The sequence below is a fragment of the Bos grunniens genome, chromosome 9, assembly GCF_055505025.1.
Source record: "Bos grunniens cultivar Pamir isolate PY7600 chromosome 9, Bosgru_T2T1.0, whole genome shotgun sequence".
In the NCBI taxonomy this organism is placed as follows: Eukaryota; Metazoa; Chordata; class Mammalia; order Artiodactyla; family Bovidae; genus Bos; species Bos grunniens.
Genome location: NC_141173.1, coordinates 92,005,589 through 92,028,441, shown reverse-complemented (window position 1 = coordinate 92,028,441; position 22,853 = coordinate 92,005,589). Strand labels below are relative to the sequence as shown.

At 42.5% G+C, this 22,853-nt stretch overlaps 1 protein-coding gene across 19 annotated transcripts in view; it reads left to right on the top strand.

The window, feature by feature from the left end:
• The first annotated feature begins 11,640 nt into the window (after positions 1-11,640).
• Positions 11,641-22,853, top strand: part of IPCEF1 (interaction protein for cytohesin exchange factors 1) — a 164,461-nt gene continuing 153,248 nt past the window's right edge. For 8 of the 19 annotated variants that reach the window (XM_086318435.1, XM_086318427.1, XM_086318421.1 and 5 more), the window contains exons 1-3: positions 11,659-11,822; positions 21,794-22,153; positions 22,374-22,484. The gene's annotated coding sequence lies outside the window, so the exon portion shown is untranslated. Of the gene's footprint in view, positions 11,823-21,793; positions 22,154-22,373; positions 22,485-22,853 lie in introns of all 19 variants that reach the window. The other 11 variants (XM_086318438.1, XM_086318441.1, XM_086318433.1 and 8 more) reach the window with 10 other exon arrangements.

Genomic DNA, 22,853 nt, shown 5'->3' with positions numbered 1-22,853 from the left:
CCACCAGGAAATCCTTATTTACTTTTAAACTTAAACAAACAAATGAACAATACAACGCAGTACAGTAATTTGACTAAGGGCAGGAGGCCTAGAGCCAGCTTGCTCAGGTTCAAATCCAGTGTCTGCCATGGGACCTTGGACAAGTTACCTGACCTCTCTGTGCTTTAGTTTCTCCTTTATGAGATGGGGGTAAGAATACCCATCTCAAGGGGTTATTGTGAGGATCACAAGTGAGTCATATGTACAGCTCTTAAAATACATATGGCACACAATAAGCTCTCTGTTACCTCATAATGTCCTCGGTGAGATATAAGGAAGAAATAAAAGTAGTTTATAATAAAATAATTTATATTTTAATATATGAATGTTCAGACATGATCACATTAGCAAAACAAATGAAATAGTCAGACTCGTACTCCAATTCATAAGGAGTAAGTTTTTATTTAAGTAAGATATTCAACTGAGTATTGTTGACATTTGAAAGGATATTTGGCTTTTGAAGAACACCTAACTCACTGTATCCTCATACGTATGTCAAATCTGTGTAACCTGATGGCTACTAACACAAGTGTACAAAAGACTGATTCCATAAGCCAGCCTTCCAGTGCTATTGTGATTTTCTGAAATGGTAACTTGTTCTTTATAAACTTCTAAACAAAAGAGATTTATAGGATACATTCGGAAGTAATGATACTTTAAAGTATATTAAAGCCATGCCAAAAATACTTTGTTTCTAGACTCAGGTAAAAATATACTATTCATCTCTATGAATATCTGTTCGTAAACTGGGCTTCCCAGGTGGCCCAGTGGTAAGGAATCTGCCTAGCAATGCGGGAGACACTGCAGACTTGGGTTCCATCCCTGGGTTGGGAAGATCCTTTGGAGAAGGAAATGGCAACACACTGCAGGATTCCTGCCTGGAGAATCCCATGGACAGAGGAGCCTCGTGGGCTAGGGTCACAGAGTCAGATACTGTTCACTGCTGTTGTTCAGCCTCTAAGTTGTGTCTGACTCTTTGCGACCCCATGGACTGCAGCATGCCAGGCTCCCCTGTCCTTCACCATCTCCTGGAGTTTTCTCAAACTCATCTCCATTGAGTCAGAGATGCTGTCTAACCATGTTATCCTCTGCTGCCCCCTTCTCCTTCTGCCTTCAATCTTGAATAGTATATAATAGTAATAAATAATAAATAAAGTAAAGGTAATTATATTGACTAGTGGAAAAGGTTGAAAAAATATTTCAGGTCAGGCAGAAATTAGAGATGATGGCATATGCTTTGGATGGATGTATTTTTTTTTTGAATCTTGAATATTGACGTATTTTCATGTATCACACTTAACTGATATGCAGTGGCTGAGGTTCAGAAAGTTGAGTTATTTGTATATATGTTTTACCAACATGGCCCTAAATCAGTAACACAGCTGAGGGTTGTGTTCAAAATGTGATCTTGAAATGATTTGCCTGCTTTTGGAATAGGGTTGTTTCTGTCTGAACTGAAAGGATCTAACAAATTCATATTGGTTCAGGTTCACTAGTGGAGCTTAAAGGCTGCCCTCCCAGAGGGATTGACAGTGAAGAGAAGGAAACGTCTTAAAAAGACAGGAATAAAACTGTAATTATGGCATTTCAGCCACCCAAGAAAGAGTCAGAGATGTTTTATGGATGGTGTTAGGGTGACCCCTGGCATACTACAAATCACAGCTTTCCTGAAAGATAGATTGTGTTCTTGGATCTTAGAGTATAAAATTATAGCCCTCACCAGTAAAATACGCATAAATATCAGTTATGAGAATGGTGATTTACTGAGGGCCTTATGCTAGTTTATGGGGATACAATTTTAAAAAACAGTAATCCATCCCTGCTTTCGAAGAGCTGACAGTCCAGTTAGGAAGAAAACTTCCAAACAGGGCAGCTGCACAGTTTGCAGGTCCTAGTTCAAAGTGAGAGCAGGGGAACCCTTGTCTGAGGATTACTGAGAATTTTGAAAGGGTGAGTGTTAAACCAGAATGGGGGCCTTTCTAAGGACCAGGACTTGAGAAGACACATGTCACATGTGCTTATAAACATAATTATAATAAAACATAATTCGAGATTTTGTACAGAATGCTATGAGAGCAACGAGGAGGGAATAGCTCAGTCTGAAAGATGGGGAATGCTTCCCTGAGGAAATGACTCGTGGGCTGAACCTTGAAGGATGGTAGCTAGGTCTGGCTGAGGGATCAGTCAAGCGGAGCTGAGGGACAGCACTTGCCCTCTGTGTCAGCCCTCTCCACTCCAACCTGAGGATAGGCTTCCCACTTAGCTCTTCTGTTTTGAATCCTTCTTGTGATTTCTTTACACCATGTTCTTGGTCTTTTTGTAGTTGCTGTCAATTTCAAATGTTACCTTTTGACCTCAGAGGACAAGAGGTGAGGGTTTGGCTCACTTGAGAACACCTTCCTCATCCCATGATAATACAATCTCCATCTTCAGTGCTTTAGTGTTGGTTACTTGGGTGACTTCCTCCTGCTCCTTTTTTTGGTGTGTGTGTTTTAGATGCATTAACAAATTTTTATTTATTTTTAATTGAAGGCTAATTGTTTTACAATATTGGTTTGCTTTCTGCCACATATCAACATGAATTAGCCATAGGTGTATATGTGTCCCCTCCTTCTTGAGCCTCCCTCCCACCTCCTACGCTTTCCCAACCACTCTGTAGGTTGTTACAGAGGCCAGTTTGAGTTCCCTAAGTCATATAGCAAATTTCCACTGGCTATCTGTTTTACATATGGTGGTGTATAAGCTTCCACGATACCCTCTCCATTCATCTCACCCTCTTCTTCCTCCCCCACCCTTGTCCATAAGTCCATTCTCTCTGTCTGCATCTCCATTGCTGCCCTGCAAATAGATTCACCAGTACCATCTTTCTAGATTCCATATATATGCATTAATATACAGTATTTGTTTTTCTCTTTGTGACTTCCCTTACCTGTATAATAGGCTCTAGGTTCACCCATTCCCCCCCCCCCCTTTTTTTTTATTGGAAAGAAATAGTTTTATAATATTGTGTTAGTTTCTGCTATGACTTGGGTGACCTTTTTAAACAATATGCTCACACTTTGTAAAGATGCCTATGTAGCATCTCCTGACTCTTCACATAGTTAGCACCTCAAAGCTCTCCTTCCACTTCCCAAACTCTCCAGTGGCTCTTTCTGCGTTAGTGCAGATGTTCCATACTTGTGCTGTCCAGCCCGGTAGCGACTGGCAAGTCATCTTGAGCACTTGAAATGCAGCTAGTGTGACCGAGGAACTGGAGTTTTAAATTTCATTTCATCTTAGTTACTGAAATTATATTTCAATAGTTAGTGGCTGTTGTTTTGTATAGCCTAGCATGTTTTAACTTTTATATTATCAAGGCTTATTTACTGTCTTTCCTAATTTTATATTTTCTCAATACCTTTATTCTCAGTGTTGGAAATCTGCTGTGAGTATTGCATTGTCATGACTATATAAGTATTGCTTATTTTACAGCCAAATTATATAGAGTAATCAACGTTCAGTTCTTTCACTGTTTTTATTTTTGATGTATTCTAATTACTTTTTCAATTTGTATTTTCAATTCTCTACTGACCCTTAGCTTCCTCCATATTTTCAAGGATAGTACCACAATCTGTGATTCCATTTTTTTCTCCCAGAAAGTTTGCTTTTGAAGATATTTCCCCCCTTGCTTGTCTGATGCATTGCTGTCTACATCAGCCACTTCATCACTTCTTTTCACTCCATTGCTAGCTTGGTCTTCTCTTTCCTGGATTCTACCTCTTCGTTGTCTGGTTTACTCCCCCCATTTGCCAGGATACCTCACCAAAGAACTTCCTAGGAAAGGGTTGTGGGAGGTCATCTTTCTGAGTCACCCTTTCTGGGTCTGAAAATAGGCACGTTCTGCCTTCATGCTTAATTGATAGCTTAGTTCAGGATCAACAAGCTTCTGCCATGGGCTAAACATAGCTGCTGTCCAGGTTTTGTACAGCTCAGAAGTTAGGATAGTGTTTGACATTCTTAAATGAATGAAAAAAAAATCAAAAGAATAAGAATATTTTGTAACACATGAAAATGATATGCAATTCAAATTCTGGTGACCATAAATAAAGTTTTATTGTAACACAGTCTTGTTCATTCTTTGATATATGTCTATGGCTGCCTTCAGGCTGCAGCAGAGGTGAATAGTGATCTGTGACCATTTATTACCTAAATATTTACTATTTAACTCTTTACAGACAAAGCTTGCTGATTGCTAGTTAGGTGGTCAGAGTCAGAAGCCAAGTTCTCACTGACTTGATGCAATCAAACCATAACTCTGGATGGCCTTCCTTCACTTTCCTGAATGCTTTTCCTCTACTCTGGTCAAACTCACCTCCTGGCTAGTCCTCTCACCTATCATCACTCAGGCTTCAGGGTCTCTGGACTTCTGCATCTGTCCTTCCCTCTTCCAGTCATTCTCTTTCCTCAGATGTCTCTTGGTTCTCTCCACTTCTTTCAGATCTTTACCCAGAGGTCATCTTCTTTGTGAGTTCTTCCCCGGACACCTCATCTAATTTTTAGCCTGATTCTCTCCCTGTATCCTATGTATTTCTTCAGTTCAGTTCCGTCACTCAGTCATGTTCGACTCTTTGCTACCCCATGGACTGCAGCATGCCAGGCTTCTCTGTCCATCACCAACTCCCGGAGATTACTCAAACTCATGTTCATCGAGTCAGTGATGCCATCCAACCATCTCATCCTCTGTCGTCTCCTTCTCATCCTCCCTTCAATCTTTCCCATCATCAGGGTCTTCTCCAATGAGTTGGCTTTTCACATCAGGTGGCCAAAGTATTGGAGTTACAGCTTCAGCATCAGTCCTTCCAGTGAATATGTAGGACTGATTTCCTTTAGGATGGACTGGTTGGATCTCCTTGCAGTCCAAGGGACTCTCAAGAGTCTTCTCCAACACCACAGTTCAAAAGCATCAATTCTTTGATCCTCAGCTTTCTTTATGGTCCAACTCTCACATCCATACATGACCACTGGAAGAACTATAGCTTTGACCAGACGGACCTTCGTCAGTAAAGTAATGTCTCTGCTTTTTTTTCTTTTTTAAAATTTCTTAACCTGCTTTTTCTTTTTCCTTCTTAGCACTTATTACTACCTAATGCATTAGATGTGGCTTATTTTTTTAACCTTAACTTTTTATTTTGTGTTGGAGTATAGCCAATTAACAATGTTGTGATCATTTTAGGTGGACAGCAAATGGAGTCAACCATACATATACATGTCTCCATTCTCCCCCAAACTCCCTTTCCATCCAGGCTGGATGTGGCTTATTTTGTGTAGAGAGCACACCATCCTGATTGGAAGGCTCCTGACGGCAGCGTTCTATCGTTCAATCCCTGCTGTAACCATTGGAATGGTGCACCAAGATGTTTGCTGATCGTATGAATGAATGAAAATAGTGTAAAATTAAGATACTGCAGAACTTCAGAGGTTTTACTCACTTGCCTTCTAACCCTCAGTTCTACTTCCAGAGAAGTCTGGAACCCTTCTGTTTCTAGTTTCTGTGGAAGTAACTTGTTTTTTTTTCTACTTGGGAGATTTTAGGATTTTCTCTTTTTTATGTTTGGGAATTTGATTGTGAGTTGAAACTTTCTCCTGGGCCCTCAATGAGGCTTTTTAATCCAAATACTCTTGAACCTCACTTATTGGAAATCTTTCATGCTATTTCTTTGATGAAGTCATTGAGTAACATTTCCTGAAAGATTTCCTTGAATTTATCATCCAAGCCTTCCATTAAAATCTTTATTTTGCAGTCATATTTATAATAGATTGCCAGGAGAAATATCAATAACCTCAGATATGCAGATGACACTACCCTTAATGGCAGAAAGTGAAGAGGAACGAAAAAGCCTCTTGATGAAAGTGGAAGTGGAGAGTGAAAAAGCTGGCTTAAAGTTCAACATTCAGAAAATGAAGATCATGGCATCCCATCCCATCACTTCCTGGGAAATAGAGGGGGAAACAGTGGAAACAGTGTCAGACTTCATTTTTCTGGGCTCCAAAATCACGACAGATGGTGACTGCAGCCATGAAATTAAAAGACGCTTACTCCTTGGAAGGAAAGTTATGACCAACCTAGATAGCATATTGAAAAGCAGAGATATTACTTTGCCAACAAAGGTTCGTCTTGTCAAGGCTATAGTTTTTCTTGTGGTCATGTATGGATGTGAGAGTTGGACTGTGAAGAAGGCTGAGCGCCGAAGAATTGATGCTTTTGAACTGTGGTGTTGGAGAAGACTCTTGAGAGTCCCTTGGACTGCAAGGAGATCCAACCAGTCCATTCTGAAGGAGATCAGGCCTGGGATTTCTTTGGAAGGAATGATGCTAAAGCTGAAACTCCAGTACCTTGGCCACCTCATGTGAAGAGTTGACTCATTGGAAAAGACCGTGATACTTGGAGGGATTGGGGGCAGGAGGAGAAGGGACGACAGAGGATGAGATGGCTGGATGGCATCACTGATTCGATGGACGTGAGTCTGAGTGAAGTCCGGGAGTTGGTGATGGACAGGGAGGCCTGGGGTGGTGCAATTCACAGGGTCGCCAAGAGTCGGACACGACTGAGCGACTGAACTGAACTGAACTGAGGGGTTCTTTCTTGTTCTCAGATTATTTATCTTTCTTAACAGCCTTTTGGAGAAGGCAATGGCACCCCACTCCAGTACTCTTGCCTGGAAAATCCCATGGACGGTGGAGCCTGGTAGGCTGCAGTCCATGGGGTTGCCAAGAGTCGGGCACGACTGAGTGACTTCACTTTCACTTTTCACTTTCATGCACTGGAGAAGGAAATGGCACCCCACTCCAGTGCTCTACTCCTTTTGGAGAAGGCAATGGCACCCCACTCCAGTACTCTTGCCTGGAGAATCCCAGGGACAGAGAAGCCTAGTGGGCTGCCGTCTATGGGGTCGCACAGAGTCGGACACGACTGAAGTGACTTAGCAGCAGGAGCAGCAGCAGCAACAGCCTTTTATTTTTTTATGGATATACCATCTTCATAAATATCTGTAAGAATACCTATCAGAAGATCATTTTCCCTTCTTCTTCACATTTCTTGTTTACCCAAAAAGGTGATATGGTATGCCTCAGCACATCCTGAGTGACACTGTCATTCCAGAATGTGGTGCTTTCCCTCTGAAGCACCCATATGCACATATGGTCTGTATTCTCTGTATAACTTTAAATTTTTTAAAAGAAGAATCCCTCATGATATTGCTCAGGGTAGAGTGAAATGCTGCCTGGAGGACTGTGTGTACTTGATATGTAAAGGCTGGGCCGATAGAGGTATTTGGCAGAGGGGTATGGGAGAAGGCTAGGTTCTTAGAGATTTTCAACGAATCTTCCAATTTTCATCCTCCTTGCTTACTTAGATGTTCCGCCTTCTCTTGGCTTTCTGAGTTTTGATGCTCTCAGGCATTCTGCATCACAGATGACCTGTTTCTTCACCATGGTGTCCTACTCACGGATGGAATTCTGTGACTCCCCTGCCCTCCTTCATCTCTTTCCCCTCCTCCGTCATCCCATCTTCCAGAAATTTGTTGAGATCTCTCAAGCTCTAATGCTCTTCCTCCATTTCTGCTTCTGCAGAAGTAGTAGTATGGGCTTATATGTTTTTTGTACTTTTCCTATCATTTTAATGGAGTCTTGGGAAGGAGGGAAAGGGGCAAAAAAAAAAAAAAAAAAAGAAATCTGTGATAAACCCATCTTGAATTGGAAGGACTAGAGGATTCCACTTCTATAAATCAGGTGATTATGCTTGGAGGATTTAAGTGGCTTCAATCCTGTCCCCACAGTTGTAAATTGCATGCCCTTTGAGGATGTCTTTGAAGATGGCATTTAAAGCCTGATGAGAAACAAGGTCCTGCTACTGATGTGACTAAATACTTTCCATATCATCTGTTACTTTTGCACTGCTGTTGCCTGATGCAAAGCACGAGAGGACAACTCAGCACAGGGAAAAGATGAGGCAGAACTGCCTAGAAACAGATGTTTCTAAAGCAAGAAGCCACTGGGAGAACTTTCATTGTATCCCTGGTCAAAATGTACAGCGTCTTCTTATAATCCCGTCACTCCTCCACAGATTTGATTTAATTTTTGTCATCTCATGAAATTAATATAAAGAAATGAAAGGATGTCTGAGACCAGAAACTGAACTAGTTTTCAAACTTTATTTATTCCTCAAAGGCAAAGCTTTGAATGAGGTAGTAACTTGGTTATATATTCTCTTTCTTCATTCCTTCAACACTTATTTATTTTTAATGCAGTTTTTATTGACATTGGATGGTGAGGTATGGGAGGTGTTGGAATGCAGACTATGTTTAATCAATAAATTAAATAACTTCTGAAAAAACAGAGACACAAACCATGCCTTACAGAGGATTTCCACTTTGCTTTTGAGAATGTTGCCCTTAATCCAGTGACACTGGTCTCTGTCAGCTGTTATCAGCACCTCTTCACATGAGGAAGATCCAAAGTCAATTTAGGTCTTAGAATTATTTACTTCTCCTCCCAGAATGACCCTTCTCTCCTCATCCCCAGTGGCTGTGGACTAGGAAACAGACCCTCTGTTTGTGCTGGTCTAAGTAGTTCGTGTTCACAAAGGAAGATGGAAGGAGTGACCTGCTTTTGTGTCTGGTGGGGTTGGTGGGGGCTCCATGCAATAAAACTCTGCCTTGTCATCCTTGGAAGGAGCAGATTCATTGACCCTTAAGAGGAGAAGGGCCAGGTGTCAGGGAGTTCTGATCCTAATGGGACAAATGATTAAGGTGATTATATAAACCCATATAAACTTACAGAAAGGTCCAACTCTGGGCTTGTGTTGAGGTTTTCTCATGCCTGTGGTTAGGTAAAAAGTTATACTTTTTTTTTTCCCACTGAAATTGCTTCAGCCACTTTCCAGATTCTAGGCTACTTTTATAGTGTCATTTATGATGTTCTTATGTGGTACTTTGTTTCTTGGAGATGGAATCATGAAGATCATTAGGTGTCCAGGTCTGAGCAGTGTAATCTTGGTAATGACTGGAGTGGGCTGCAGGCTGATTTACTGCCTGGGTGAAAGTCTCAGATTTTCCCTTATTGGTATGACTATACTGAAGATTATATCTTTAGGTGAGTCTTCCCTTTTGTTAATATTTGGATGGACAGGAACAACCTGTGTGAGCCCCACCTCCTGGAACGCATGCTTTATAGAGTTCTGTCCCCTAGAGTGTAGATTGGATCAAGAATTTAGCTTCTAACAAGCAGAATGTGACAAAGTATTAGGATATCACTTCTGAGAAAAGGTTACAAAAGATTGTGACTTCTGTCTTGTTCACAGTCTCTTTCTGTCAGAAGGTCCACTGAGCTGGGCAAGGGAGAGCTGAGTTGTCAGGGGTTGGAGTAACAAGCCACAAAGGAAAGGTCACTCACTGTGAAGGCACAGGTGAGTTTACAACTGGAGGAAGGTTTAGGAAGGGGCATGGGGAGGGTTGGGACTGATGTGCTGTGGTTCGCTTGCTCAGTTGTGTCTGACTCTTTGCAACCCCATTGACTGCAGCACGCCAGGCTTCCCTGTCCTTCACCATTTCCAGAAGTTTGCTCAACTCATGTCTACTGAGTCGGTGATGCCATCCAACTATCTCATCCTCTGTTGTCCCCTTCTCCTCCCCGCTTCAATCTTTCCCAGCATCAGGGTCTTTTCCAATGAGTCAATTCTTTGCATCAGATGGCCAAAGTATTGGAACTTCAGCTTCAGCATCAGTCCTTCCAATGAACATTCAGGACTGATTTCCTTTAGGATTGCCTAGTTTGATTTCCTTGCAGTCCAAGGGACTCTCAAGAGTCTTCTCCAACACCACAGTTCAAAAGCTTCAGTTCTTCAGTGCTCAGCCTTCTTTATGGTCCAACTCTCACTTCCATACATGACTACTGGAAAAACCACGGCTTTGACAAATGGACTTTTGTTGGCAAAGTCATGTCTCTGCTTTTTAATATGCTGTCTTGGTTTGTCATAGCTTTTCTTCCAAGGAGCAAGTGTCTTTTAATTTAAAGGCTGCAGTCACTGTTCACAGTGATCTTGGAGCCCAAGAAAATAAAGTCTGTTACTGTTTCCATTGTTTCCCCATCTGTTTGCCATCCCCAAAGGAAAGACTTGGCAGTTTTATGGCCCCTGAGGTGCAAGCAGGTCTGTGGGAGGAGGGCCAGGAATAGACTGGTCCTAACTGAGTAATGGGGATTTCCCTACCTCCCTTCATAAGGAGGCCTCTAGCAGAGGCCCCAGAAGAGAACCCTGCCCCAAGGCCTCAGGTAAAATGACTCTGGAATGTAACTAAGCCACAGAGCAGGACTGACAGGGAGCCTGGGACTTTGACCACCACTCCCCTTAGATCCTGTGAGGTCCTGCTGTCACCAAGTCTGGTGTGGGGAAGGCAGTATCCCTATGAAACCTTCCAGGGAGAGCCTTCATAATTGCCTGTGATCAGGTCTAAAAGGTGACACATGGGGATTTAAGAGGAGCTGGACTCCTCATTCCCATCCTCCTTCACTCTCACTTATTTGCTCTGATAAGGCCAGCCGCCATGTCCTGAACTGACTGAAGGGAGACCTACGGGGTAACAGCTGGCACTGAATCGAGGTCATCAATCCTATTGCCCTTGAGAAACTGAATCGAACCAACAATCATGTGGGTGAGTTTGGAGGCGTTTCTTTTCCTTGAGATAATTACAGTCTCTGCTGACTCCTTGGCTGTAACCTTGTGGAGACTCCAGCTAAGCTGGGTCCAGATTCCCGGCACTCAGAAACTAAGACGTAATAGGTGTCTGTTGTTTTCAGCCTAGTGCTGGGATCGTCCGTTGCACAGCGATAGATAACTAATACATGTGCTAAGGATCTAGTGACCACATTTTGGGAAACTGCATGGTCATGAGCCTGTTTCAAATGACTTGATTCCTTTTTGTTGAAAGTGGACCATAAGTACAATGAGATCATGTTCTTTCCTCAAGAAAGTTTAAGGAGACAAGATGCTGGTATTGAAAAAGAGAAGTCAGAGGGCAGACATTTATTGATGGTGAGTTCAGGTCTCCCTAATTTTCCCCTGTCATTTTCCTTTTCGAGCACGTGAAATATAAGTTTTAAAGTTAGAGAATCTATTAATTATGCTGCAGGAGAAAGACAGGCTGACTTATTTTTAACATAAGATACTTTTTGCACATTTATCTGTGTCATCTATTTAGGAGTAATATGAACACTATGAGGTGAGAAAGAAGGGAAATGCAAAAGAACATTGAGCCTAAAAGAGGTTGATGATAAAAAAGCAGCATTTCAACTAAACCCACCAGGAACAGCTCTGCAAATGACCTCACCCCACCCCACCCCACCCTCGCCTGCAAATAAACATCTTTGCCTCCAAAATGAGAATGCAAAACGATGTAATGTTTCCCACGTGTGGCCTGGAAATGAACATACTGAATAGTGTTTAGTGATCAATGGAGTCTGACAGAGGAGAGGTAACTAATTTACATGAATTGTGTCCTGTGTTTTGGAATCAAGGAAGGCTTATTAACAATAAGAAGGAAGAACAATGAGATTGGGGAAGTTAGAGATGACACTTCCTCTTCTTTTGAAAGAGCTTTATTCTCTGGCCAGCTTCTAATGGTCGTCTTGTGGAGCTGCCCCAGCTGTGGCTGCATACGGAGGAATCCTCAACCTTGACCTCAGAGTATTATGAATTTTCTGAAATCAGGGATAAAGAGCTGGTACTTGGATTTACTCTCTTTTTATTGCATGTAAGTAAAACCACTCCTTGGCTGACGTATAAAGTCATTGCTTGGCATCTCAAGATGGTGAAGCAACGGATACTCTGGCACTCTCTTTAAAATAGTGAGCTGTGAGTAAGATGTGACTCTTGGGATGTCATGTTTGCTCAGCTTTTCATAAACTTGCTGTTGGGAAGTCCAGTGCTACAGACACTTTTAGAGTTTTGAAGGAGAGAACTGTGAACTCTCCTTTCTTCTATTTCTGTAGTGGATGTTGTATTGGTAACTGCTGGGACTGCAGACCACGAGTTTGATTTAGAGGAACAGTTTGGCATGTGTGTGGGTCCTGAGGAATTCATCTGGGAAAACACTCTGTGGCCACCCTCTTTTGAGAAGGTGTGTTCTTTGTAGAGAATCCTCCTTTGTATGCAGACCGCTGGAGGGGATTTTACTTTTAGATAAAAAGTCACAGGCTTGATAAGATATCTCCGTATGAAATGGGAACTTAGGTAATGTTGGTTCAGAGGTTTTTACCCTGGACGTCTGGAACGTTTGGTTTTCTTTGCTTGTGAATGTGTGAAAGAAACTTAATTGTAAGAGGCAGGATTATAAGCCACCAAGGCATTGCTGACTGTAGTAGTGGAATTTATTAGTATGTAGGGGCCTGTGTGTTCTTAGGCATTGTATAGTCATACACAGACTCGGATTCCTCTACAGCTAATTAAAATTTGACTTGGAAATAGAAACAGAAAGAACATGGGTTTCCTTCTGCGCACATCATGCAAGTGAGAAGAAAAAGGACTTCAGTTTGTATATTTGTTGGTATACATATTCTTTATTTTTAAACGTCTCTCTCCTCTCTTTATATATCAAGTGTCTTTTCTGAAGATAGTCCATGTGTGAACTCTTGCAGGCAAGCTGCGTTAAGCAGTATGGAAATAGGAAGTTCTTTCCTGTGGTGGCTTGCTGTGGCAATAAGTGATAAGAAGTTACTTCATGACTATTGCCTGACTTTCTTTTTCACTCGCGTATCCTTTTTGAGCAGTTCACTTCTGCTTTCCACCTGCTGTGGAGGCCAGGCAGAATGAGTTGGGAACTCAAGCAAGTTTAATGGGTAAATGGTGTATGAGAGTGAAGAAAACCCTATAAGCTCTTTGGTGTTGAAGAAAATCCTACAAATGGAAGAATTCTGGACTCTTGAGTGCTCGGAACAGTGCCCGTCCCATACTAGGCTCTCAGTCAGTGTTTGTGCAATGAATGAATGATTGGGCTTGTTCATCACATGAGTGTGGTCTGGCAGTGTTTGCCTTATCTCTATGACTCAGGCACGTAAGGAAGTCCAGGTTGGAAAAGGTCAGAGTGAAGCAGGAGAGGAGAATATGAAGGTGGGAAGAGAAGAAAGGGTATATAGAAAAGACATGATAAGAAACCTTAAGAGTGGCGTTATGGTGGCCTGTGTAGAGGTGTAGAGGGGGGCGGAAGTGGTGATGGGGAAGGTGGTGAGGACGTAGAGTCTGAGCTGCTGGTAGAGATGATGGTTGAGATGGTGGTGGATCCTGGAGGTGATGGTGGAGATGGTGGAGGTAGTGGTGGAGATCCTGGAGGTGGTGGTGGAGATAGTGGAGGTGGTGGTGGAGAGGGTGGAGGTGGTGGAGAGGGTGGAGGTGGTGGTGGAGAGGGTGGAGGTGGTGGAGAGGGTGGAGGTGGTGGTGGAGATGCTGGAGGTGGTGGTGGAGATGCTGGAGGTGGTGGTGGAGAGGGTGGAGGTGGTGGAGAGGGTGGAGGTGGTGGTGGAGATGCTGGAGGTGGTGGTGGAGAGGGTGGAGGTGGTGATGGAGGTATTGGAGGTGGTGGTGGAGAGGGTGGAGGTGGTGGTGGAGATACTGGAGGTGGTGGTGGAGATGCTGGAGGTGGTGGTGGAGATGCTGGAGGTGGTGGTGGAGATAGTGGAGGTGGTGGTGGAGAGGGTGGAGGTGGTGGAGATGCTGGAGGTTGTAGTGGAGATGCTGGAGGTGGTGGTGGATACTGGAGGTGGTGATGGAGGTACTGGAGGTGGTGGTGGATACTGGAGGTGGTGTTGGAGATACTGGAGGTGGTGGTGGTTACTGGAGGTGGTGGTGGAGGTATTGGAGGTGGTGGTGGATACTTGTGGTGGTGGAGATGGTGGAGGTGGTGGTGGAGATGGTGGAGGTGGTGGTGGAGATGGTGGAGGTGGTGGTGGAGATGGTGGAGGTGGTGGTGGTTACTAGAGGTGGTGATGGAGGTATTGGAGGTGGTGGTGGATACTTGAGGTGGTGATGGATGTACTGGATGTGGTGGTGGAGATGCTGGAGGTGGTGATGGAGGTCCTGGAGGTGGTGGTGGATACTGGAGGTTGTGGTGGATGCTGGAGGTGGTGGTGGAGATGGTGGAGGTGGTGGTGGATACTGGAGGTGGTGGTGGAGATCCTGGATGTGGTGGTGGAGATGCTGGAGGTGGTGGTGGAGATCCTGGAGGTTGTGGTGGATACTGGAGGTGGTGGTGGAGATGGTCGAGGTGGTCATGGAGGGAATGGTAGAGGACGTGATAGAGCTGGTGGTGGAAATGGTGTTGAAAGTGGTGATAGTGGAGAGTGGTGTTGGTGAAGGTGACGGTAAAGATCCATAGATGTGATTGTAGAGATGATAGTGGTGGTGATGGAGGTGGCGGTGGAAGAAGTCGTGAAGTGGAGGTGATGATGGCGGGTAGTGTGATGTAGTCGGGTAACAGTTTGGGGATTAGACACATCTGTTCATAGTCTGTATCCACCACGTACTAGCTCTATGACCTCTGAACCTTCAAAGTGATAATTATAATAAAATGAGCTTTTTGTACTGTCATGTAAGGATTAGAAATGCAGTTGCATGGTGCCTGCCATCGCATAGATCTTTACCAAATGGCAATTGCCAACAAATTTTCTTTAGTTTTTAAAACTCTATGGTCACACTTACAAATTTAATCACCAATTTATCTTTTTTTTATTTTGTGTTGTTTTCTACATTCATATAGGTTTCTCAAGAGGCAGGTCAGGTGGTCTGGTATTCCTATCTCTTTCAGAATTTTCCACAGTTTATTGTGGTCCACACAGTCAAAGGCTTTGGTATAGTCAATAAATCAGAAATAGATGATTTTCTGGAACTCTCTTGCTTTTTCCATGATCCAATGGATGTTGGCAATTTGATCTCTGGTTCCTCTGCCTTTTCTAAAACCAGCTTGAACATCTGGAAATTCATGGTTCATGTACTGCTGAAGCCTGGCCTGTAGAATTTTGACCATTACTTTATGCACCTGACTTGCCTCTTGAGAAACCTATATGCAGGTCAGGAAGCAACAGTTAGATCTGGACATGGAACAACAGACTGGTTCCAAATAGGAAAAGGAGTATGTCAAGGCTGTATATTGTTACCCTGCTTGTTTAACTTATATGCAGAGTACATAATGAGAAACGCTGGGCTGGAAGAAGCACAAGCTGGAATCAAGGTTGCCAGGAGAAATATCAATAATCTCAGATATGCAGATGACACCACCCTTATGGCAGAAAGTGAAGAGGAACTAAAAAGCCTCTTGATGAAAGTGAAAGAGGAGAGTGAAAAAGTTGGCTTAAAGCTCAACATTCAGAAAACGAAGATCATGGCATCTGGTCCCATCACTTCATGAGAAATAGATGGGGAAACTGGATACAGTGTCAGACTTTATTTTTCTGGGCTCCAACATCACTGCAGATGGTGATTGCACCCATGAAATTAAAAGACGCTTACTCCTTGAAAGGAAAGTTATGACCAACCTATATAGCATATTGAAAAGCAGGGATATTACTTTGCCAACAAAGGTCCGTCTAGTCAAGGCTATGATTTTTCCAGTGGTCATGTATGGATGTGAGAGTTGGACTGTGAAGAAGGCTGAGTGCTGAAGAATTGATGCTTTTGAACTGTGGTGTTGGAGAAGACTCTTGAGAGTCCCTTGGACTGCAAGGAGATCCAACCAGTCCATCCTAAAGGAGATCAGTCCTGGGTGTTCATTGGGAGGACTGATGCTAAAGCTGAAACTCTAATACTTTGGCCACCTCATGAGAAGAGTTGACTCATTGGAAAGGACTTTAATGCTTGGAGAGATTGGGGGCAGGAGGAGAAGGGGACTATAGAGGATTAGATGGCTGGATGGCATCACTGACTCGATAGACATGAGTTTGAGTCAACTCCAGGAGTTGGTGATGGACAGGGAGGTCTGGCGTGCTATGATTCATGGGGTTGCAAAGAGTCGGACATGACTGAGCGACTGAACTGAACTGGACTGAAATTTCATAAAAGAAGCATGATTCATGAATTATTGATTAAAAATAAATTTTATATGCTTAGTTTTCAAGACTGTTAAATACATGATAGTGTATTAAAAAGACCATCAATAAAATGATGTTTTTGAAATATTGTGATATACTAAGGTTAAATTAATAAAAAGAAGAAACAACTTTCAGCTAAGTAAAACACTAAGACTGAGGTAAATATGTTAATGCATTAACATGTAATTAATTTGGTTTATGGGCTTCCCTCATAGCTCAGTCAGTAAAGAATTTGCCTGCAATGCAGGAGACCCAGGTTTGATTCTTGGGTCAGGAAGATCCCCTGGAGAAGGAAATGGCAACCCACTCCAGTATTCTTGCCTGGAGAATCCCATGGTCAGAGAAGCCTGGCAGGCTACAGTCCATGGGGTCAGAAGAGTCAGACATACTTAGGGACTGCACCACCACCACCAATTTGGTTTATAGCTGATGATAGTTTTATTTGTCTTCAAGCTTTTCTATTTTTTTTTCAAATTTTTCATTAGTGAAGCATATTGAGACTACCCTAATAATCTGAAAACAAAATAAATGTGGAGTTAAAAAAATCAACGCAATTTTAACTCTCTTAATCTTCCACTAAGTAGTTTTTAGTTATAGTGTGCTAAACTTTGTGGTTCCTTGCAGTTGAATTGACATGAGTTATATTATTTAATCTTCATTGGGAATTCCCTTTGAGATTAAGTCTGGTGCAGAATTGTGTGACAGCTCTAAAGTGAGAATAGTGAACCAGATCCCCTCTGGGGCTGACTAGTCTACTTGGTTCCTGGAATAACATGAAAAAAGGCTATTTTCTCTAGATGATTTATAACTGCCTCTGAAGCTGTATTGGGTAACATTCTAGCAAGTTCAACAGTCAGTTGGATAGTTCTAAATTAAGTTTATATCTGCTGTCATAAGAGTAACTTATTTTTAGGGGAATATTGACTTGTCTTTTTCATTTTGGTATACCTGGGGAGAGATCAGAAAAATATTTTTGTAGAGTAGCAAATATTTCTTCTTAGGATCTTGGCCATCCCACTCAGTACTGACCGGTCACTGTGGAGGAGGCCCTTATCAGAGACTTAACCAAAATCATTTATTTTGGCTTATAGGCACTGGAACAAATCTCCTGTCCTTGTGTTAGAAATGATCAAGTGAGAGATTATTGGCAGACAAAGAGGCAAAAAAAAAAACCCCACAAATATCAGCAAAAAACAGATTTCTTAAACTGACATGGGAGTTGAAATAGAAGGCATTGAAATGTGAAAAGTTAACAAGTTTAAACTCATCCCAAATTGCTAGAGTATGGAAGAACTCTTAAAAAATTTCTGAATAAAAAATGACCACTTCTTTAGCAAAAACTGAAATTTAGATTAGGGATGAAAGAACTAAACCAAACAGTGAACCTTCTGCCCAGTTGTAAAACCCAGGGAAACCCAGTCAGTATGCAATGCAAATTGAACTAGAAGTAGCAACGTGGTAGGCTTTGGAACAGATGGTCCATAGCATTTACTGAATGTTCATGTGTGGAGTTGAATACAACTCCAAAGATATTGGATACAAGATATTGAATACAAACCAAAGATATTGTCGAACAAGGCACTGTAATCAACACATTTATTTTCACATGAACAATTGTCAAAGCAATCTCTTTTCAAAACAGTCCTGGGAAATACTAAGAGCACTGCTGTTATGTCCATGAAGTTGAAGCTTCTAGAGTTAAAATACCCTAAAAGCACTCAGCTAGGCAGGTACGGAGACAGGATTCAAGCCCAGATCTTTGTGCATTTCTGAGCCTGTGGCCTAACTACCAGTGTACATGACATTGCATTGATTTCATTTGCATTCAATATTTTCTTACATAAGTAGTGAACTGAGGCCAAGAATTGGGAGACCAAGGAGGAGTATGAGCAGATTCACTTCCTGCTTTGAAATCTCCTTAACTGACATTCCTTTCTATTTCTTGGTTGAAGAGTTAATGGAAAAGAATTTTTCTTTTTGGTGAGGGCACTCCCTGTGTCCTGACCTGACTGCATGTATGTGGTTGTCAATGTAGCTACTTCTTGGTGGTTGTGTTTGGTTGCCGAGTCATGTCTGACTCTTGCGACCCCATGGATGGCAGCCCACCAGCCTCCTTTGTCCATGACAAGAATACTGCAGTGGGTTGCCATTAGGCTGACCTAAAGGGTTACTTTGCCACAAAGGTCCGTCTAGTCAAGGCTATGATTTTTCCAGTGGTCATGTATGGATGTGAGAGTTGGACTGTGAAGAAAGCTGAGCACTGAAGAATTGATGCTTTTGAACTGTGGTGTTGGAGAAGGCTCTTGAGAGTCCCTCGGACTGCAAGGAGATCCAACCAGTCCATCCTAAAGGAGATCAGTCTTGGGTGTTCATTGGGAGGACTGATGCTGAAGCTGAAACTCCAATACTTTGGCCACCTCATGCGAAGAGTTGACTCATTGAAAAAGAGGGACTGGGGGCAGGAGGAGAAGGGGACGACAGAGGATGAGATGGCTGGATGGCATCACTGACTCAGTGGACATGAGTTTGGGTAAACTCCAGGAGTTGGTGACAGACAGGGAGGCCTGGCATGCTATGATTCATGGGTTTGCAAAGAGTCAAACACGACTGAGTGACTGAACTGAACTGAAAGGATTACGTAGGGAGTACTTCTCAACCAAATGGAACCAAAGGAGTCTGGAGATCCAGTGGGCTTCATGACTTTCAGAACCATCCTTGGATAGTCTGTGACTTTCGTCAAGAGACATAACCCTTGACCATCACAAGCGTCCCTCCTGTTGCTCTTTTGTAACAATGTCCTATTTAATTTGAAAAATCCAGTTTCTTTGTTGAGTGTCAGTGCACCCATAGTGATGATACTACATGTTAGGCCTTGTTTATTAGTGGGAACAGCACAGATGAAGAGGTTAGGAGGCCTGAGTATTCTGCCTGTGGCAGTACAAAGGTTGTGTGCTACCAAGCAAGGCCTTTAACTTCTCTGCACTTTAGTTTTCTCATCCATAAAACCTGAGATAAAAATACCTATCCAGTTTTGTTGTGTGGACCAAATGCAATTAAGTGGAAATGCTTTGAAGCAAATGAAAACATTATAAACCAATGGGGCCTTCTGTCTTGGCTCAGATTTTATTATCTTACCATGTAGAGACTCAGTTGATATATAAGAGCTTTACAGGCAAAAGAGGATTGGATGAAAGATAGTAGTGGGTGTTATGAGTTAAACTGTGCCTCCTCCCCCAAGGGAAAAAACCCGCTAAAGTTCTAACCTTCAGTACCTCAGAGTGTGGTCATATTTGGAAATGGAGGAGTTGTGGATGTAATTAAGTTAAAGTCATAATGAAAGGAGCCCAGATCCAAGCAGACTGATGTCCTTGTAAGAAGAAAGCCTTGTGAAGCCGGAGGTAGCTTGGGAGAAAGCCATGTGATGAGGCAGACAGAGATCCGAGTGATGTAGCTGCAAGCCAGTGGTCACCAAGGAATGGCCAGCCCTCCAGATGCCTTGGGGAAGGTGAGGAGGAATTTTCCCCTGTGGGTTTTATGGTGAGTGTGGCCCTGATGACACCTTGATTTCAGACATCTGGTCTCCAGGGTTATGAGAGAGTAAGTTTCTGTTGTTTTAAGCCACTCAGCTTGTGGTCTTTTGTAACTATAGCTCTAGGAAACTAAAGGGAGTAAAGAGTAAGAGTCATAAACTCATCTAATTGCTGGCAAGTGCTTCGAGGGACCAAATCCAGCATGACTCATTTCTCTGACTTTAACCGGTGGCACTGGGCCTCAAACAGTAGATCCACTTCATCACTGAATGGGAATGAATACAGACACTGAACAATGGGACACATTAACAGAATGGAAATTAGGCTATTGTGAAATCTGTAAAAGAGCCTCCTTTCATGAGTTGAGTCTAGTTGGGGATTCCAGATTATTATACTGTTGTGGTCATCTACTAGATATGGAACATGAGTGTCCGTTTGAGAGGATGTTTATTTCCTCAAGCTGTACAGTGAAAGAAAAGTTCAAATATTCTGAACTGGAAAATGATGCGATGTGATGGTGTTTTGGTCCAAACATAAAAACTCAAGACTTCAATCTAAACATATAGCGAAGAGAGACTTCCCAAGTCATCGACGTTGGGTCCTTTTAGTTCTTTCATCTATGATTGTTGATCCCTTTGATACATAAGGACTTCCCTGGTGGCTCAGACGGTAAAGCGTCTGTCTACAATGTGAGAGACCTGGGTTTGATCCCTGGGTTGGGAAGATTCCCTAGAGAAGGAAATGGCAACCCACTCCAGTACTTCTTGCCTTGAAAATCCCATAGACGGAGGAGCTTGGTGCAGGCTATCCATGGGGTTGCAAAGAGTCGGGCACGACTGAGCGACTTCACTTTCACACATAAAATTAGTTTGGTATCGCATAGCTGTTTTAATGGCAGCATAAACAGCCAGGGTTTTAAGTATATTCTTGGGTTTTTCTGCAACTTAAGAATCTCTTACTTCCTCTTTTCAGTCAGTCCAGTTTAAATTACCCTAATCCCGATTACCATAATTATCCCTAGCAGGACAACATTCTTATAGCAGGAAAACATTACTGTAGGTTGGCTAGTTCATTTAATCTATTCAAAACTAAAAATACCTTTTTGTTCCTCCTCTTAATTTATTAACAATCAATTTTCTTTAGACTTGTTATTAATTTTAGGTAATTTCTTTCAAAATGCTCAATGGAAATTTGTGGCTGGTTAGATTCTTTCACATTGAACAAATTAGAATTTCTTTTTTTCCCCTGACTTTCACGAAGGGAAAAACTTCCTTAGGAGTTTGGTGTACTAATCTCTAATATTACCTAGGAATAGAACATTTAACCATTTATAGAAAATTTTTATATCGATACCAAACATATCTAAAATAGGAAAATACAAGACCTCTCAGAAAAAAGGAAAGAAATGGAGACAGCTCAAAATTCTTCCCAGGAGTCTCAATTTAACATTATCCACTCCCACAGAATATAATTCGGTGTAAGGTGTCACTTCTCACCCAGAAGACACTTGGCTATACTAAGTCATGTTTGAAAGAGGAGACCTTTCATTCTTTTAAAAAAAACTGAGAAAATGACTGGGAACATGAAAACCATGCTTTTTATGGTTACGAAGCTACTTGTTTGTGATTATTCTGTTCGGATAACTCAGAGGATAAAGCCATATGGGGGATGTTTGCACTAGTTTTTCTGGTCTGATGACTACATGTTACCTCATCAACTTCTTGAAACTTCTGCAAGTTTAGCAAACTAATGGTTGTGCCAGGAACATTTAATTCGTTCACTTGAAGTACAGGTCAGTTATAACAACTTTGTTCTTTCTACCTGTTAAAAGCCTAAGGCAAATTACGCCAAAGGCCTTATTTGCTGATTCCTTGTTGAACCATGAATCCAAGCCTCTCTTATGATCCTGATAAAATAGGCAAAGAATTGTTCTCACTTGTGAATGTAAATATTAATCATATAATATGATGAAAAGGCCATGTTTGAATATTTAACATTCACCAAGAGCCTTTTGGATATCTCATGTTTTCCAGGGGTTTTACTGCAAGAGAACAGACATGATCATCTTGTAAGTTCCCTTATCATCATGTGAATTAACATTATCTTTCCCTGGTTAGAGTCAACTACAGCCATTCTGTCAAAGAGAAGGCTCTGAACTTGAACTCTCTTGGTGAAACTTGGCCAGGATTTTCCAGCTCAAGCTGCATTTCACCCTGGAACACAAGCCACTGAGCTCCCTGGACTTGAATTTTCAACTTGATTAACCAACTGGAACCTTTTTTGCGTAGGCAACAGGGACTTAGAGGGAATTGTCGGGCAGGGCTGGAGGTACGCAGTAGGCACAATTTATTTTGTGGACGCTCACCAGCATTCCAGAGTGAAGTACAGATCAGTTGCCTTGACAAGAACATCAGATCCCCAGCTATCCTGTCCCGAGAAGCCATCAAGAGGAGAGAGATCCCAGACCACTTAGCGGAGTAAGTGAGCAGAGCAAGCAAGGCTCGGCTATTCCTTCGGAAGGGACTTGCTTTTCAGTTTGGTGTTCCTGGGAGCAGCAGAGTCCTAGACGTGGGGTCGTTTCCACTTTGCATTAAACACTTACTCCTCTGTGATCTATGTTGGGTGTGGGTTAGCAAGAGTCTCCTCTCAGTCCCGGATGGAGTTCAGATACTGAGCATTGCCGTCTGTTCCCCACAGCCTCATGTTTCTTACCATGGACCTGGGCCTTTTGCCAATGGATGGAAGCCCCTGGCCAGTGAGGTCTCCTCTACAGTGTTTAGAACTTCCTGGGCAGTGAGCGCCACTGAGGTGAGCTTTGGAGTGAAGCCAGAAAATAGGGTTCGTGAGGGCTCCTTGTTTCCAACTGCTGTTTCTCAGGCAGGCTGCATTGGTTCCCACGTTCCCAGCTGTGTGATTGGCACTACTGTTATCACTAAGAGTTAACGTGTACTTGCTGCCTCCCAGGGAAGGTGTTAAAGGCAGTATAATCCTTGTCTAATTTTCTCAATCGAATCACTCTGGAAAGTGCTACCTCCCCTTCACCTGATGAAGAAACAGGTTCAGAGAGTTTAAGAACTTGGCTCAAGGTCACGCAGAAAGTAGTGTAGGCGGGAGCCCAACCCCAACAAAGCCCAACCTTTGATTCTGGCACCAGAATTTAACATATGGCTGCCTTGA